Genomic DNA, 17663 nt, shown 5'->3' on the forward strand with positions numbered 1-17663 from the left:
AAGTAGGTGAAACAAAATTTGATTTGCTTTGTTCTTGTCTTGCAGCCATCCATATTGAAATCCATATTTGAAATGATTTCTCCAAATTTATCCTGGAAATTAATGTTAGTACATGTATTCCATTTGTAATAAATGTTTAGTTCTTAACTAAAAGTTGTAGGTTAAAAGAATTGTATTCATCATTTAGTGAAAAAGCCTTAAGGAATCACCACCAAGGAAATCATCTCTTCAAAGTACAGATCAGTCTAAAAAGTAATAGTTTTCAAATGACTAATTCGCTCAAAAGCTTGACAGGTCCTAGACCATGAGAACTTTTCGGATAGTCTTTTGTTTGTTGTCCATCCGTATGTTTGCATCAGTTTATTGTTGCTTCTCTTCCAAAATTACTTAGCCTTTAAACATTGCACACACATTCATCCCATGTTCTACAGTAGTTGGTCCTAAATAAAAATGGTGCCTTACTGTCATCTAATATGACAACCAGTGTGGCCATCTTGAAAATCTTGTTATCACTACTCTCCTGAATGATAGTTTTATCAGCATGACATTTCACTAAAATACTTCTTATGATGTCAAATTGATCCAATATAAAAATGGTGATTTTGATGTCCAATTTGATCACCATGGTATCTTTCTTGAAAATCTTGTTATCACTATTCCTGTATGAATCATTGTATCAACATAATGATTTTACTTAAAGACTTTTTATGATGTCTAGCTAATCCTAAATAAAAATCATGCCAATCTGATGTCCAATAAAACCACCATGGCAGCCAACTTAAAATATTGTTATTGCCATTCCTCCTGAAGTAATGGACAAAGCAGCTTAGGGTTTTCACTAAAAGACTTTTTATGATGTCTTGCTGGTCCAGTCTGACTTGCAATATGGCCACCATGGCAGCCATCTTTAAAATCTTATCACAGCTTGAACAGAGAGTCATACTGAGGTGTGGTTTTTACCAGAGATTTCTTGTGATGTCTAGTTGGTCTGAAATGAAAATGGTGCCGATCTGATGTCCAGCACGGTCACCACATCAGTCATCTTGAAAATCTTGTTATTGCTAATCCTCCTGAATGGAAAGTAAAATCTTGGAAATATTGTTATCTCTACTCTTCTCTAAATGGATGGCTTTTTCAACATCGGGTTTTGGCAAAAGGCTTCTTCTGATACCGAATTGGTCTGAAATGAAAATGGTGCCTGTCATTCATCCAGTATGCCTGCCATGAAGACAGTCTTAAAACATCTTCTTGTCACTACTTCCCTGAAAGGAAGATCATTATTAACAAGGGGTTTTCACCAAATGACTTCTAAAGGTGTCCACTTTGTCCTAAATGAAAAGGGTGCCAAGCTCCCAACCAGTATGTGTACCACATCACCTATTTGAAAATCTTGTTATTGCTGAAGAATATCAGCAACAGTTTCAACACTCAGCAGTTAAAAGGAAGAAACTTGGTCTTTTATCTTGAATTCCAGAAAATTACTTGTGCTCGTTAGAGCATTAGTTCCTTTGAGGGACTCTTGTTTTTATGGTTTTAATGGCACTTTTAACATTACTATTGGCATGTAGAGAACAAAGGAGTTAAGTGCCTTTCCGAAGGACATACAGAAGCAGCTGACCCAGGTTGGCAAGAGAGAGTATTGAACCTGTGATCCTTGGATTATTAGTCTGATATTCTACCAACTGAGCTTCAGAATGGACAATGATGATATATTAAAAATATGGAATGTATTCCATTCAAACTCTCATTCCTTCATACAAAAGATTCGTCTGATGTTTGTGTGAACCGATCGCATCAGAGACCGTGACTATTTATTGTTATTATTTTTGCACAAATGAGTGATTGATTGTGGTAATGGGCACGTCGGTACATGAAAGACTGTTTAAAGCCAAGACAATGGGAATAAAGTGCATTGTTCGAAGACACAGCATGGTAGCCAAGCTGGGCTGGTCTCGGTGGGATTCAGACCTGTGCCAGATTAATGCCTTCCAGGGCCCTAAGCACTGAAAATATTATGGTGGCCCACCCCACCCCCCACCCCCCATGTGAAAATGAAGAAAAAAACAATATTAAAAGCTAAAAAGGTGTTGCCATAATTTCAGATCAAAATACTTGTACATGCAGATTGATATTGTCATATATAATTCATTCAGTTTCATCATCAAAAATTAATTTGATTTTTTTCTGATGCACGAAGCACACGCTTAGTGTGGGTTATCCAGCACTGATTCAAACAAACAACTGCAGATTGTGAATCCAGGATACCAGCCATTTCACCAGCCATTTCACCACTGCAGCACAGAGAGGTGTTTTGGGGAAGAAAAAACAATATAGGTCCAGTTTTGGAAATAATATGGTATACTATAATGCTAATAAGACATGCTGTTGCTTATCAAGAATGACAGACAGGCAAAGCTTCATTTGTCATAATTTTTTTCCAGGTAGAGCTATAAGTAATGGAAGGAGTGGAGAATTTTCATGTTACCAGACCATTACTTAGGAGGAGATAACATACCTGGGCTTGAATCATATTTCTCACTCATGATGCATGGATGAGAAAGGTAATGCTTGAGGAAACATTGTCAAAATTAATTTGTCATCATTAACCATTTGTAGTTAATAGTGCTATATGAAAATTTTGTGGCACATTCCCCAAAAATTGCGTCAGCAGAAGAGATACATGTTTTTTATTTATTCAGAAAAATTTATTTAACTGTACACCATGTATACTCAATTAGAAGTCAAGTACAACTAACCCAGATCTGCCATCACATAATGCAGTGGCAGATCTGGGTCTGCATTTTAGGACTAATCTGTTGAACAAACAACATAGACCCTGATCTGCAGGCACATTATGCTAAGACAGACCAGGATGTTTGTTGTTTGCAGTTTGACTCGACTTATAAGTGAGAACATATGGTAAGTATTGGTAGCATTTGCTTCATATGTATAATACTGTTTCTCCCGATACGTTACTTTTGTAGAAATATACAGTGTGTATGTAGTTTGAGACTGACCTTCTCCTGGTATTTAAATTATCTTAGTATAGGTTTAGTACATATAGACATGCTATTCTTTTAGAGTAAGGTTTGACAGACAGACAAACATGCTCTTTGATGTGATTTTGTCCTGTTTTAAGGACTAGATCTGTTTAGCCTTGCACAATTCGAGCGAATGTAGTCTAATGTAAACAAGGTAATTCCTTCTTCTGAAATCACAATTGCCAAAGAAATAGTTCAGTGTTGTTGTTGTTGTAGATTTAACATCATTTTTCAGCACACAATAGGTTGTACATGGCAGCCAGTATAACAGATGGAGGAAGAACATGGGGAAACCCTTGTTAGAACCACTGGCCCATGTGAAATACTGGTAAGCTTTCTTACCTGCATTGACTGAGCCATAAACTCCAACCCAAGCTGAGGGTGCCCAGAGTAGCTGAGTGGTCTAAAGCACTCTCCGTTACAGATCACTGCCATCTCATCTCTCTCTGCGTGGGTTCGAGTCTAGGATTCGGCCAATGTGGGTATGTGAGAAAGCTTGCCAGTAGCTTTTCATGGGTCAGTGGTTCTTCCCAGCGTTTTCCCAGGTTCTTTCTCCACCATTAATACTGGCCGCCATGCATAGCCTATCTTGTGCTGAAAAATGGTGTTAAACCCCACAACAACAACAACAACAACAACAGCCAACCCAAGCTGACAGAAGAGAGATGGCTGCAGTTGGTAAAGGCAAGCCCTTTAGACCACTCAGACACTCGATGCTCTAGTTCAGGGTTGTAAACAGGAATTTTTTTGATAAATATAGCACTGAAATCCAAATAGATTAATCTTTACTAAGAAAAGTGAGGTTTCCTCGCAGCCCTTCTCCACATTAAATATGTAGATCATAATTACTTCACTCAAAGAAAATCTTTATCAATAAAACCTACTGGGAAGAACTCTAATTAGACTTATATAAATGACTGATATGTAATATCTAAGCAAAGGAACAAACAAGAGGCCAAAGTGGACTTGATACTGCTCACCTGGCTCATGTAATTTAATGATAGACCCTTTTATTAAGCAGATCTGTTTTCCTATATGAATACAAAACTTGGTAAACTATCTCCCAACTATTATATCAATTTGATATTAATTATTTTAAGTAAAGTCAAATAAACATTCTTTATATGGATAAAAGTATAAGCAATATGCTTACAGGCTACCCTCCCACCTGCTAGGGGGATCTAGTCACCCCAGGTCCTTGACCAGTTTCGTTACTATTGTAACTCATCATGGGGAACTGATGAGGTTGATACATGGGTTCAAGTGATCACTCTATTTTGTTAGTGAGGGATTTATATATCTTTTTGCCACCAGTTTTGCAGCCGTTATTGCTACATATTAGGTCATGTGACAATTGTATTGACAAGACCTATTATTGCAGCATCCGGCTTTAGAATGATACCAATGTCTTGCAGCCAAGATGTGCTTGTTATTGTACATGTCTAAGATCTTGGTGATATGATCCTATATTCCAGTTTTACTTGGAATAGGATACAAATTAATTCAACCACCAGAATAGTTACGAGCTCAACCTAACAGATGCAAGATCACCCATTAAGCTGCATGCAACTTGCTCATAATCACCATTTTTCTGAGATTCTAATTATAAATGCCCATATTAAAAGTTTGATTAAAATCATATTTGAAATATTGTTTATAGAGTGGTAACAAGAAGAACCAATCAGACGTAAGATTACTTCATTAATATTCATGAATACCACTCATTATGATCTTTATGATTAAAGCCAACATTCCAAGTTTGATCAAATTGGTATCAGAAACATGGCCTCTAGTGATATCAGTATCAGATAATCAGATACAAGATCACCTTATTAACATGCATGGTTCTCACTCGATATCAAATTTGTCAGAAATGTTGACGGTATAAGTTCAAATTCCAAGTTTGATAAAAATCAGATCAGAAATTTGGACTCCAGAATGTTAACAGGCTGAGTCAACCAGATGCAAGATCACAACAATTATATGCATGGAACTGGTCCAACATCTTGATGATACAGGTCCATATTTATAGTTTAATCAAAGCAGATCATAAATATAGCCTCCAGTATTGTTATAAGCAATCGTTTAATGATGGATGATGCACAGAAGCACGATGAATGCAAGGCCATACCACGAGATCAGTTGCCTTTTTGTCAAGGTGAGCTACAAATGCCTAAAATCAAAGTAGCAGAATTAGACTGTTGTAATTAAGAACCAGCAAGATGTTTGTTTAGGTATGTAAAATCAAGACATTTCTCCAGGAGCTGTTTCTTGTACTTGATTAGATCCACACATCAGCAATAAGTAGATATCTAGATTGTCATATCTCTAGACAAAGCAGGTTCATAAACAGTGTAGGTTTTGTCTGTCATACCTATTTACATATCTGTACTGAAAGACACAGCAAGGTTTATGATACATTTATGAGCATAGTGATGAGATTGTCTACTGCACTGGACAGGTATGAACACCAAACGCCACCTCACCTTTACGCCCACATCTGTTCAACATGTTCACGAGAGTAATCGTCATAAAGGATGTGACAATAGTTATCCAAATATGGTCAAAACCGATTATTTACGATATATCATAACTGTCATTTGGCAACATTTTATTTCCACCATATGCCAAGGTCAATATTTCTTATCCATACATTGGTCCTATGCCAAAACAACAAGTTCAGGTCTGTACAAATTGTTCATTATGACATATTTTCGTGCAGATAGCAGAACTATGTGACACTTATGCAGACATGAAGTGACATTGGTATTGTTGAGGGTATTTCATGAAATATTAACAGAATTTACAGCTGATAATTTTAGTGTGTTTTTATATTATTGCTTAATTAATTGCAGGATTTTCTCTTTATTGAATTATGCTGTCATATGTATGTTAGATGTGACTGCTAGTAAGCTAGACTTGTTTTTATATTGTAATATACTTATGTTTGGAAGGTCAGATTATATGGATTGAAATTTATACTAAATTACCCAATGACAAAACCCAATTTTCTTTTCTGTCATGTGCTGCTACTATTCCTTAGGTTATTTTCAATCATACCTTTACATATTCCTGTTCCTACGTATTAATTACATATAATCTTTCATTCATGCTGCTCATTTTTCACTCATTAGGTGATTTTGTTTTTTTTTGTATAATGAAGAGGAGTTTGTAAATTCTGTTGAACTTGTTCCTTATCTATCAGTGTGAAATTATACTATTTTTCTGTGGCAATAAAATAATTTTAACTCAGCTAATTTATTTTGCTGTTTTTTGTTGGTGTTTTCATAGTTGTATTTTGTATGTATTCATTAGTAGTGTAAACAATTATTCAAGGCCTATACTACTGAACAATCAATCCAAGGCCTGTATTATTAAACAATCTATTTAAGGCCTGTATTTATAGGTTACTGCATTTGTATGGAAAAATATGAACGAGTATTTTGGATGGAAATACTGCACAACCTTGGGAGTGCAGTATATCAATCTGACAAAACAAGTTCATATTTTCCCATACAAATGCAGTAACCTTTCTATTACATGTTCATTTTTTTATTCTACCAATGGCTTAATTATATAAACAAAAATACACTACACGAAACAAAGTAACTGAATGTATGCCATATTCTGAACTAAATACACATGTGCAGAGTCATCATTACACAACAACAGTTGTATTAATGCACACATAACTCTGTCCAGATAAATTTTAACTTAGTCGCGCACTAGACATAACTTTAAAAAGACAATGGCATTTTTTCTTCTACTTAAAACTGAAATTTGGAGTCATACAGTGAATGGATGCACATTGCAACAACTTTTTCATTTGATCTGGAATAAATAGATTTTGGTATTTTTGTCATTTCTACGAAATTTTGTGATTATGGACTGGATTTATATGCCAATTTGACATGAAATACATCAGTTTATTCAGTTGGTTTACTTCATCTACAGACAAATAAAATAAATAAAAAGTGATGGCGTCTGCATCCATTGTTTGTTTACAATAGAAAGTAGTTCCTTTATTCACTTGAGTTCAACATGAACTGCATGCGAGTTCAATATCATAAAATACTGCACAACTCGGACAATGTAATGTTAACGGAGAAAAAAATGAGCATATAATAATATTAAATAATCCACTCAAGGCTGGTATTATCAAACTATCCATTCAGGGCCGATATTATCAAACAATCCATTCAGGGCCTATATTATTAAACAATCCATTCAGGGCCTATATTATTAAACAATCCATTCAGGGCCTATATTATTAAACAATCCAATCAAGGCATGTATTGTTAAACAATCCATTCAAGGTCTGTATTATTAAATAATCAATTCAAGGCCTATATTACTAAACAATCAATACAAGGTCTGTATTATTAAACAATGCATTAAAAGCATGTTTTTTAAACAATCAAATGTGGGCCAATCAATTCTAGGCATGTTTATTAAACAATCCGCTCAATGCTTGTATTATTAAACAATCATTCAAAAGCCTGAATTATTAAACAATCAATCCAAGGCCTGTATTTAGCAAACAATCCACTCAAGACTTCTATTATTAAACATTCCATGCAAGTCCTGTATTATTCAATAATCCATTCAAGGCCTGTATTAAGTATTCCATTTAGGGCCTGTATTATTAAACAATCCTTTCATGGCCTGTACTATTAAATAATCAATTCAAGGCCTATATTACTAAACAATAAGTCCAAAACCTATATTATTAAACAATGTATTAAAAGCTTGTTTATTAAACAGTCAATTGAAGGCCTATCTTATTAAACAATCAGTTCTAGGCATGTTTATTAAACAATCCTCTCAATGCTTGTATTATTAAACAATCCACTCAAAAGCATGAATTATTAAACAATCAATTCAAGGCCTGTATTATCAACCATTCCATTCAAGGCTTGTGTTATTAAACAATCTATTCAAGGCCTGTATTAAAGAATCAATTCAAGGCTTGTATTATGAAATAATCAAGTCAAGGCCTGTATCATTAAACAATCAATTCAGGACCTGTATTATGAAACAAGTCAAGGCCTGTATCATTAAACAATCAATTCAAAGCCTGTATTAAACAATCTATTGAGGGCCTGTATTATTAAATAATCAATTCAAAGCCTGTATTAAACAATCTATTAAGGGCTTGTATTATTAAACAATCAATTCAAAGCCTGTACTAAACAATCTATTGAGGGCCTGTATTATTAAATAATCAAATCAAGGTCTGTATCATTAAACAATCAATCCCAAGCCTGTATGATGAAACAATAAATTCCAGGCCTGTATTATGAAACAATCAATTCCAGGCCTGTATTATGAAACAATCAATTCCAGCCTGTAATATGAAACAATCAATTCAAGGCCTGTATCATTAAACAATCAATTCCAGGCCTGTATTATGAAACAATAAATTCCAGGCCTGTATTATGAAACAATCAAGTCAAGGCCTGTATTATGAAACAATCACTTCCAGGCCTGTATTATGAAACAATAAATTCCAGGCCTGTATTATGAAACAATTAATTCCAGGCCTGTATCATTAAACAATCAATTTAAGGCCTGTATCATTAAACTATCAATTCAAGGCCTATGTTGTTAGTAGTACCAGTAGTAGTAGAGCATGATATACAATTTCAGACTTGCAGGCAGATCTGGGATGTACATGTTTTAAAGTTTGCTAAAAATATGGCCAATGTTTTTTGTTTTTCCTTTTAAAAGGTTAAAGTTCTAACCAGAAAGGGCAGCTGGGGAATGTGATTTGGGGTTGCAGCCCTGCCACTCAGAAATCTAATGGACTTTAACAGACTTAAATGAAAAAGTCTCAACAACCATGCTGCTGACAGTACAATTAAATTAATAATTAATAAATATGCTAGTTATAATTTTCAGTTTATTCTCAGATCAGAAAATGTGGAAAACTTTAATAAGGTAATTTTTTTAAAAAAATGAAAAATGAAGGTGAACAAAAAACTTATTTTTCTGGAGTCATGGTACACAACAACTGAAAGACTATAAAACAAAAAATTTACAAGTAATATACCACTCCGGTGGTCTAGTGGTTAGAGCATCTGCCTCAGATGAGGGAGGTTGTGGGTTCAATCCCTGTCGAATCATACCAAAGACTTATACAAATGATACTAACAGCTGCCTCACTTGGCACTTGGCATTAAGAGGTTAGTCTTAGGACTGGTCGGCCTGGTGTCAGGATAATGTGACTGGGTGGGACATCGTAGCGATATGACTGAAAAATTGCTACGTTAAAAATCCAAATCACACACACACACACATACAAGCAATATACTATAGTAGTATATAACTACACCATCTACACTTGCTTATAAGTCAGGTCCAATGCAAACAACATAGAGTTTGATCTGTCATTGTATAATGTACCAGGAGATCAGGGTCTATGTTATTTACTCTGCTGATTATTCCTAGCAAACTGCAATGACCCAGATCTGCCAGCACATTATCCAACAGCAGATCTGAATCTATGCAGTTTGTAGTTGGACCCAACTTACACTTGAGTATGTTTGGAAATGTGACACCTCTGTGATCATCAGTGAAACTCCCCAACTTGGACAACACACTTTTGTAACACACGCACACACACAAAAAGAAGTAAAACAACAGGAAAGTCTGAGTATTCTTTATGGTGATAATTTTTTTAAAATCTTTTAAAAATGAATTAAATGAAAATCCACAAGAGTGCTCATTTTAGAAGTAACAAACATACACATGTCCAAATTGATAGCTGGAGTTATAGTTCATCTTATGCAAAAGTGTGCACTAGTGAGAGTCATCGTATCATCAATGCTAAATGATAGAAAATGAGTTAAACTAACTCAAATATCAATCACTCAGTCACAGCATAGTGCATTGTCTTGTCTCTGACACTGACAATTGAAATAAAAATTAGGCTTTATGCAATAGTTTTTATAGTACTAGTGTGTACATGTGTGTTGATTTATATGTTACCAATCTACTTTTTTCTGCATCAACCCTTGGCATCTATTTTTAAATGGAAACAATATCTAAGGCTCCACTATCTGGCTTTATGCAGCTGAAAAACTGAGCCAATCAGATCTGTTGTTACATTTGAATTGGTACTGTACATAATCACAAGTCTAGTCCAACTGCAAACTGCATAGACACAGATCTGCCATCACATAATGCACTGGCAGATCTATGCAGTTTCTTAGGAGTAATCAGTTGAACAAGCAACATAGACCCTAATCTGCAGGTGCATTATGCTCTAACAGATCAGGATCTTTGTTGTCTGCACTTTGACTAATAAGAGAGTATGCATGGTAGATTGTTAGGAATAGTCAATGGTCTCAGTAAACAATTACATTTCACACGTAAGTTTCTCTAATTTAAACATGTCATATAAGTTCTTATTTTGAGACAATGTCTAGTATGAGCATAATGGAAGTTGCCTTATTGATCACCTGAACATCAGTGAAGTTGCCTTTCTAAATACCTGAACATCATGGAAGTTGTCTTACTGTATACCTGAACATCGTCTTCTGTATACCTGAACATCATGGAAGTTGTCTTACTGTATACCTGAACATCATCTTCTGTATACCTGAATATCATGGAAGTTGTCTTATTGAATACCTGAACATCATGAAGTTGCTCTATTGAATACCTGAACATCATGGAAGTTGTTTTACTGTATACCTGAACATCATGGAAGTTGTCTTACTGTATACCTGAACATCGTCTTCTGTATACATGAACATCATGGAAGTTGCCTTATTGAATACCTGAACATCATGGAAGTTGCCCTATTGAATACCTGAACATCATGGAAGTTGCTCTATTGAATACCTGAACATCATGGAAGTTGCCTTATTGAATACCTGAACATCATGGAAGTTGCCTTATTGAATACCTGAACATCATGGAAGTTGCTCTATTGAATACCTGAACATCATGGAAGTTGCCTTATTGAATACCTGAACATCATGGAAGTTGCCCTATTGAATACCTGAACATCATGGAAGTTGCTCTATTGAATACCTGAACATCATGGAAGTTGCTCTATTGAATACCTGAACATCATGGAAGTTGCTCTATTGAATACCTGAACATCATGGAAGTTGCTTTATTGAATACCTGAACATCATGGAAGTTGCCTTTTTGAACACTTGAGTATCATGAAAGTTACCTTATTGAGTTCCTGAACATCATGGAAGTTGCCCTATTGAATACCTGAACATCATGGAAGTTGCCCTATTCAATAGCAGAACTTCATTGAAGTTGCCCTATTGAACAACTGAATATCATGAAAGTTGCCTATTGAACAGCCGAAGGGGCCCTGAGTGGCCAAGTGGTCTAAAGTGCTCTCCGTTACTGATCACTGCCATATCACCTCTCTCTGCGTAGGTTCAAGTCTCGGATTCAGCCACTGTGGGTATGTGAGAAAGCTTGCCAGTAGCTTCTCAAGGGTAGGTTGTTCTTTCCAGGGATTTACCGGGTTCTTCTGCCACCATTAATACTGGCCGCCATGTATAGCCTATCATGTGCTGAATAATGGTATTAAACCCTACAACAACAACAACAACAGCCGAACATCATGGAAGTTGCCCTATGAACAGCAGAACATCATGGAAGTTGCCTTATTGAACAGCTTAACTTCATGAAAGTTGCTCTATTGAATAGCCGAACATCATGGAAGTTGCCCTATGAACAGCAGAACATCATGGAAGTTGCCTTATTGAACAGCTTAACTTCATGAAAGTTGCTCTATTGAATAGCCGAACATCATGGAAGTTGCTCTATTGAACAGCTGAACATCATGGAAGTTGCCCTATTGAACATCTGAACATCATGGAAGTTGCCTGACTGAAGAATAACTGACTAGCTTTTAATTTGCATGCTATTGACAGGAACATTTTTGTCCAAATGAGGACACTTAATTTAAACACTGTTTGCACTTGCTAAAGAATGCCAAGGGTTGATGTTCAATATTAGCTAGCAAAGATGACTGAAAATTGTATTTATTGGTCATGCCAGGCTATCCCTTAATGAAAGCACTGATACAGTAACCATAATTTCTGTGTGGGTCCATCAAACTAAAAATCTCTGACAAGCCTTTAATGCAATTAATGTTACATAAAACTTTGCATGTAACCAGTGAATACCATTTGTCCTTTAAAATGTTTGATCTGTCACAATCTGATGGACAAATGTGTGGATTTGGAAATTTGTCAACCATAGATTCATGCAACCATCGGCTAGTTATTTTAGTGATAGTTTCATTACAATTATGCATTCATATCCATTCGTATGAGGTTGAAATGATAAGTTCCTGATGTCCAGGATCCCATAACAGTGAATTATTTTACTCAATTAAGACATGATCCATGTAGCCAAGACATTTCATGTCCAGATAATAAGCAGGAAGATGAAAGGATCATGGGGAAATAGGCTGGCTCAAGTGGTCTTGACAATGACTTTATTGATGGTTGGGGAAAAGAGCTCTTATAAATGTCCTTAAGACCTTTTGCTAATGGCTTAAATACTGTATTTACTGATGTATGCTTGTGCCTAACTACAAACAGCACTGATCAAGCTCTGTCATAACATAATGCACTGGCAGAGCAGAGTGTGCACTGTTTGTTCAGTATTTCATTTAAAGTGAATTAATTGGCCCTTAGTATAAAGCACCTAGCATAACACTGTCCCTAATATAAAACAGGTATGGTCCTGGATCCCATTATAACATAGTCCCTTATATAAAACAGGTATGGTCCTGGATCCCATTATAGCACTGTCCCTGATATAAAACAGTTATGGCCTTAGATCCCATTATAGCACTGTCCCTAATATAAAACAGATATAGTCTTGGATCCCATTATAGCACTGTCCCTGATATAAAACAGGTATGGTCTTGGATCCCATTATAGCACTGTCCCTAATATAAAACAGTTATGGTCTTGGATCCCATTATAGCACTGTCCCTAATATAAAACAGATATGGTCTTGGATCCCGTTATAGCACTGTCCCTGATATAAAACAGGTATGATCCTGGATCCCATTATAGCACTGTCCCTAATGTAAAACAGATATGGTCCTGAATCCCATTATAGCACTGTCCCTGATATAAAACAGGTATGGTCCTGTATCCTATTATAGCACTGTCCCTGATATAAAATATGTATGGTCCTGGATCCCATTGTAGCACTGTCCCTGATTTAAAATAGGTATGGTCTTGGATCCCATTATATCACTGTCCCTAATATAAAACAGATATTGTCTTGGATTCCATTATAGCACTGTCCCTGATATAAAACAGGTATGGTCTTGGATCCCATTATAGCACTGTCCCTGATATAAAACAGGTATGATCCTGGATCCCATTAAAGCACTGTCACTAATGTAAAACAGATATGGTCCTGGATCCCATTATAGCACTGTCCCTGATATAAAACAGGTATGGTCCTGGATCCTATTATAGCACTGTCCCTGATATAAAATAGGTATGGTCCTGGATCCCATTATAGCACTGTCCCTGATTTAAAATATGTATGGTCTTGGATCCCATTGTATCACTGTCCCTAATATAAAACAGATATGGTCTTGGATCCCATTATAACACTATCTCTGATATAAAACAGGTATGGTCCTGGATCCCATTATAGCACTGTCCCTGATGTAAAACAGGTATGGTCCTGAATCCCAATAATGCACTGTCTCTGATATAAAATAGGTATGGTCATGGATCCAATTACAACATAGTCCCTGATATAAAACAGTTATGGTCTTGGATCCCATTATAGCACTGTCCCTGATATAAAACAGGTATGGTCCTGGATCCCACTAAAGCACTGTCCCTGATATAAAACAGTTATGGTCCTGGATCCTACTAAAGCACTGTCTCTGATATAAAACAGGTATGTTCCTGAATCCCATTATAGCATTGTCCCTGACATAAAACAGGTATAGTCCTGGATCCCATTATAGCACTGTCCTTGATATAAAACAGGTATGGTCTTGAATCCCATTATAGCACTGTCCCTGATATAAAACAAGTATGGTCTTGAATCCCATTATAGCATTGTCTTTGATATAAAGCAGGTATGGTCCTGGATCCCACTAAAGCACTGTCCCTGATATAAAACAGGTATGGTCCTGGATCCCTATATACCATTGTCCCTGACATAAAACAGGTATGGTCCTGGATCCTATTATAACACTGTCCCTGATATAAAACAGGTATGGTCCTGGATCCCTTTACAACATAGTCCCTGATATAAAACAGGTATGGTCCTGGATTCCATTATAGCACTGTCTCTGATATGAAACAGGTATGGTCCTGGATCCCATTATAGCACTGTCTCTGATATAAAACAGGTATGGTCCTGGATCCCATTATAGCATTGTCCCTGATATAAAACAGGTATGGTCCTGGATCCCTTTACAACATAGTCCCTGATATAAAACAGGTATGGTCCTGGATCCCCATTACAACATAGTCCCTGATATAAAATAGGTATGGTCATTGATGCCATTATAGCACTGTCCCTGACATTAAACAGTATGAACCTGGATCTCATTATAACATTGTCCTAGATATTAAACAGGTATGGTCCTGGATCCCTTTAGCACATTACATTGTCTCTGACATATGAGATGGATCCCATTATAACATTGTCCCTGCCATAACAGATATGGTCATGGATTCTGTCTTAGTTGTTAACTAAATTGTCCATGTCATGTACCTCAGTGTAAAGCAACCCTGCCTATAACATGGTAAACATTTATGACTTCCCATAAAGCATCATAGTGAGGGTGACCAGAATTTCCCACCATCATTTTACATCACAGCAAATTGGAGTATACATTGTTTGCAGTGTAAATGAACAGATACTAAACAGTGAAACTTCCTACTCTCACCACCTTCAAATAGCCCTGTTTATTTGAGTCTCAGTTGCTATGTAGAACAAACCTCTCCTTTGAAAATAGACAGCCACTCAATCCAGGTCACTCTTTTTTCAGATATTGGTTATTGTAATGGGGGAGGGGTACTTTTTTTTAAATAACCAGGTCAGATCAGAAGGGAGTCTTGAATTTCAAAATTATTAATAAGAATGCTTGGCCATATAAGTGCCATTTTTATGACAGAATATTCATGAATTACAAAAGTTTTTGCATTTTGATTTATTATTTAGAGAAAATCTGACTTTCAAATGGTATGTAATGTCATCCAAGACATGGGTATAGCTAGTATGAGTGATGTCAGCTTTTTGTAATACACATGACATGAGGGAAGGACATATACTATGCTTTACTATTGTTCTAAATGTGAGTACATAAATTTTCCTTATCTGAGCTGACAAGTGTATCAGACACCATTTGTACAGTACAGATACTATCTCTAAAATGCCCATTGTGATTGTATATAAATGGAATATGTGTACAACATGAGGGATTTATGAAGGATTTCAAGGCATGCAAACTACCAATGTCCCTTTCCAGATTCACCATAACCTTAACAATAAAAGCAGGAAAGTAATTTTTTTAAGCGAATTTTTGTGCTGACCCACAACAGTGGTAGTGACCTATATTTAACCATGCTAATCTGGTTTTCTTAAATGTATGCATTAAGGTCACCTTCCATGCACCGAGGTATGGCATCTTTTTCTGTGAACACATTTCTTGTTTTCAAACTTAAATGAAAGAAGAAATCAGTATTTTATGAATAAATATGATTTGATCAGACTTTATGAAATGTTCAAAAACTTTCTCTGCTGTGAAATTAGTTTAACTTCATGCTAAGCATTCTTAAATTCCTGCTGTCAGCTTTCTGAACTGGCCAAATATGTGTACTGTATAACTCCAGTTCCATTTTTTTACACGAGAACAAAGACGAAAATGCAGTCCTTTCACGGACACATCCTTGAAGTAAATACCAGGAACAATGAAACATCCTTGTTATAGAGCACAGAATTAATGTAAGAAACGGTTGTTATATGTTGACCTCTACAAAGATGAAGTAGGTTGTTATATGTTGACCTCTACAAAGATGAAGTAGGTTGTAATATGTTGACCTCTACAAAGATGAAGTAGGTTGTTATATGTTGACCTCTACAAAGATGAAGTAGGTTGTTATGTGTTGACCTCTACAAAGATGAAGTAGGTTGTTATATGTTGACCTCTACAAAGATGAAATAGGTTGTTATGTGTTGACCTCTACAAAGATGAAGTAGGTTGTTATGTGTTGACCTCTACAAAGATGAAGTAGGTTGTTATGTGTTGACCTCTACAAAGATGAAGTAGGTTGTTATGTGTTGACCTCTACAAAGATGAAGTAGGTTGTTATGTGTTGACCTCTACAAAGATGAAGTAGGTTGTTATGTGTTGACCTCTACAAAGATGAAGTAGGTTAAGAACACTTTGTACTTTTAACTTTTCAACTTTGAAGCACTTTACTGTTTTCTTAAGTGGTACATTCACTTTGTAAAGTGAGGATCTAAAATGTTTACAAAATTTTCTGTTTGAATCTCGGGGCTATATAACAGTTGTATCTTGTAACTTTTGCGGAGCAACTTAGCCTTTCTGAAATCTGTTATGTATATTTAATTTGTATTCTTTTTTTTTGCTTTGTTTTTATTAATGTTTTTATATTTAGTATATCTATATTTTGTACTTGACCTTCCAAAATCAAGTTAATGTTGTACCTGACAAGTGACTTTTATTTTGTATAAAGCATTATACATACCTAATATTTCTCTATGATTGTGGGTTAGCTATTCAGGTCATTATTAATTGTAAACATGGATACTTTGGTTTAGAATAAAGATACAGCCATGATGTTGTCCTTAAAACCTTACAGAATGATAATTTCCCATTAAGTTGACAGTGTATTTCCAGAAAATGGTAATTACAACCTAGGTCAAGTAGAGGGGTATATAATCATGTTTACATTAGGAATATTCATTCTTACCTTTACATCTTGAACAGATTCAGTTCATTCTTTTTGTTTCGTTCCATTTTTAATTTGGTTGGATTTATTTATTCAAATTATTATTCACTGGAGAGCTCAGTAATATTCTTTGACTAAAATATTAATTTAAAATCATAGTGAATTTATTCAAGGACATATTATTGTGTTACATCAAAAGACTTTTGACAGGTCATTAGTACAGCAGCACATTTGAGACTAAATGCACATAATCACATTCAATATTAGAATTTATTTGGAACACCATTGGAATTGAAATGGAACTTTTTTTTATACATTTGGACTTGTGATTGAACTTTTAAGACTATTTGGGATTTAACTCACAATACTGTTAATTCTTTATAAATATTATTTTTTTTTTAAATTCTAAGGAAATAAAATATTTGTTGATTTTTACAAAATTTGATAGTTTTTGCTCTTTTCTGGTACTTAGTTTAAGACGATAGAGTCGTGACAGATCAAGTAAATAAAAATATCACCTGTTTTATCACACTCCTCACCTTTAATTAAAGTCAGTTTTCCCAAATGTCAAAAATTGAAATGTTAATCAGGGGATGACAGCCATAACCACTAAAAATCACTGTTCTGCTTATGAAATTTCACTTTCAATTACACAGCCCTAATAATCAATAAC

At 35.4% G+C, this 17663-nt stretch overlaps 1 long non-coding RNA gene across 3 annotated transcripts in view; it reads left to right on the forward strand.

Moving 5' to 3' along the window:
* LOC149805688 (uncharacterized) overlaps positions 1–17663 on the forward strand; it is a 234785-nt gene that overhangs the window by 208348 nt on the left and 8774 nt on the right. For 2 of the 3 annotated variants that reach the window (XR_016419770.1, XR_016419767.1), the window contains exon 12: positions 2442–6293. This is a non-coding gene — a long non-coding RNA (uncharacterized LOC149805688). Of the gene's footprint in view, positions 1–2441; positions 6294–17663 lie in introns of those variants that run through there. The other variant, XR_016419768.1, reaches the window with a different exon arrangement.

The sequence above is a fragment of the Sinohyriopsis cumingii genome, chromosome 2 (genome assembly GCF_028554795.1).
Source record: "Sinohyriopsis cumingii isolate HCF-2022 chromosome 2, ASM2855479v2, whole genome shotgun sequence".
Taxonomy (NCBI): Eukaryota; Metazoa; Mollusca; class Bivalvia; order Unionida; family Unionidae; genus Sinohyriopsis; species Sinohyriopsis cumingii.